Source organism: Thamnophis sirtalis, unplaced genomic scaffold, assembly GCF_051295495.1.
Source record: "Thamnophis sirtalis isolate CommonGarterSnake01/CBP01778 unplaced genomic scaffold, rThaSir2_p1.2 scaffold_1, whole genome shotgun sequence".
Classification (NCBI taxonomy): Eukaryota; Metazoa; Chordata; class Lepidosauria; order Squamata; family Natricidae; genus Thamnophis; species Thamnophis sirtalis.
The window spans coordinates 76,634,190-76,636,840 of record NW_028261381.1 but is presented as its reverse complement, the minus strand read 5'-3'; the positions used below and the strand labels follow the sequence as shown (position 1 = coordinate 76,636,840).

At 37.6% G+C, this 2,651-nt stretch overlaps 1 protein-coding gene across 1 annotated transcript in view; it reads left to right on the top strand.

Annotated features, from left to right (window-relative positions):
• CTSD (cathepsin D) overlaps window positions 1–393 on the top strand; it is a 34,020-nt gene extending 33,627 nt beyond the window's left edge. Inside the window, exon 9 of the mRNA XM_014067655.2 lies at window positions 1–393. This exon is cut by the window's left edge and continues 1,540 nt beyond it. The gene's annotated coding sequence lies outside the window, so the exon portion shown is untranslated.
• The last annotated feature ends 2,258 nt before the right edge of the window (window positions 394–2,651 follow it).

Sequence of the window (2,651 nt, the reverse complement as noted above, 5' to 3'; positions counted from 1 at the left end):
GTTTCACATTGCAGCTTAATGTTGGATGTGTAAAAGTCTTTCCACTGCCATTTCCAAAATTTGGACCATACAGATTATGATATTGGAAGTCTAAGCCATTGTGTCAAGTAGGAGAAAGCTGCTATTTAGCAGATCCCACATTCGCGAGAAGAATAAAGTCCACCACATCTTATTGGAAATCGTCTTAGTAAATTTGACATGCAAATCACACTGCTGGATTAGCAATTCGCTGTCATTCCCCTGATGGCTTGGAACATTCTCTTGCTTGTTTTCTCTTAATTTGCAAAATGCTGTTATGTTCTTGCCTGTTCAAAAGATACAATCTGTTTCATAGCTGTTCTCTTTTCAACTAGTAATCAAATAAATTAAAAATAAAAAGTTTCCATTGCCATATACTATCATGTCATTCTTTAAAAAGTAGTCTGAAGAAACTTTAAAGGAAATACATGATTTGGTGCGAACACTGGTCTGATTCATATTAATATTGTATATACTTAGTTGTTGTTTTATCATGACATATGAACCCTTTCCCAGAAAAAAAAAATTGAAACAATTTTTTTTTTGTTTTATGAAACCTGCTTATTCCAAGCTTGCCTTATTGCAGTGAACTCAGAATTCTGATTTAATTTTTTTTTCCTGATCTAACCTTTTTTTTTTTGATACTGGGACAAACAAAGGTTAAAAAAAACCCTGATAAATTGACTGAACAAGCCACAATTATTTTGTTTATTACAGACTCTTGATTTTTTCAAACTATGATTAGATTGTGCTGCTCAGTCCTAAGCATAAAATTAATCTTAAGCATTTTTAAATGAAAGTCCTACTAATAAAAGGAAGGTTAAATAGGTAATTTACATGTGGAGAAATGAAAGGAGCAAAATTCATTCTTAACCAACCAAGACATTTGCCCAACAAAGGAAGTTTTATTACAATAAACATTCATTAATGTCTTTGTGATTTAGTGTCTTGTGTGATCTCAACTACTTTGTGTCAACAAAATCTGCAAGACTCCTGGCAGTTCATATCAGGAAAGAAATATAAACCAAGTGGGATTTAAGAAAATAAGTTATATAAGTTATTCTGCTTTGACTGCACATTTTTCTTCCTATCCACATCTATGAATCTCCCATTGCATTCCGGAAACACTATTTTGACAATTTTATTTTCTACTTAGATTGAAAAAATACCAAATTGATGACTTATTAAAATGCAATATAGTGTATTTCTATTACAAATAATATTTTGAAACTGACATTACTCCTAATTGTTCAAAATTGTTCAAAAGTCAAATAATTTTTTTATGAATATTAGATGAAAAACTAATTGAACAGATTCAAAGTCACCTTTATAAGCAAGAACATTTTTGTTTTATCACCTAGTGAATATATTTTACTGTTTAACTCTTTATTTTATATATTATTAGTGTATTGTGATAAGTAAATAAAATGCAATTTAAATATGTCTAGATTATTCTACTTATGTATGGTGGATGCTACTTCCCTTATTATTCATTATAACATGGTATTTTTTTTTCTACAAACTTTTGTAAAAACTACATTCTTAACAATTTAGGAGCTAAAATAAGATTATTCCCTCTAGGAGTATGGACTTAAGATATTGTGGGAAGAGCTCTTTGGTTTTGTTGTAGATACCTTTTCATACACCAACTAGATATTCCCCTTGCTATAACAGTACACATCTGCTGAAATCATCTACAGGGCCTACTATTTGTTTTCCTACTTCCTGTTGATCAGAGCACTTTTTGCTGTGTTTCATTATTTATCAACAGAGTGGAGTGCAAAGACAGTCTGTTGAATCTGGCTACATTTATTAGAGAACTCATCGAGGTCACCTTTGCCTAACATAAAACTTTCAAGTTCTTCAGAACTTATTTTCATCCAAGGCAGTGAAGAAGACCACACGCCTTCAATAAAAGTGTAAACAATGGAGGGGAGCTGTTGATATTCAGGCAATGGCTGCCTATGCGTGCGCGCTGACACAGCCTGGAGCCAATATTGATCCGATTCCTAGCCTGGTACCCTGGCCGGAGCACGACGAGCGTTTCTTTCCCTTTGGCGCCCTGTTCTCTCCCCGCCTCACTTCGAGCTTCTTCCACCCCCACTCTCCAAACCCCTCACTAAAGAGATCGGAAGCGGCTAATCCTTTTTTTTCAGTGTTACTAAGACACGCGTGGCGTGATTCCAATGAGGGCAAGCTCAGGTTGACCCCATCGCCTTTCGTCAGTTTTCAAAGCCCTCAAAAATAGACGCCAAAAAGCCCGGTCACGGAGATGCCTGAGCTGTTACATGGCAGGTGCGGGAAGGTTGCGTTTCCAGCAGGTAGCGTTTTTTTTTTTGGGTGGGGGAATTGACAACTGTGGAATCTCCCCCCCCCCCCAAAAAAAAGCTTGTGTGTGCGTGAGAGAGACAGAACACGCGCGTATTGCGCGCTTGGAGTCGAGAACAGCGGAAGAAAAAAAAAGATAAACCCCGCGCACTCGTGGAAGTAGCGGGCTTGGCGAGGCGAGAAAGGGAAATTGAGCGCCCGCGGGGTCTTTAGAAACGGGTGCACGCACGCCTTGCCCGGCTTGGATTGAAGCCGAGAGGGACCGTTTGACCTCTTTCCCCGCCCGCCCGCCCCTCCTTTCCCTC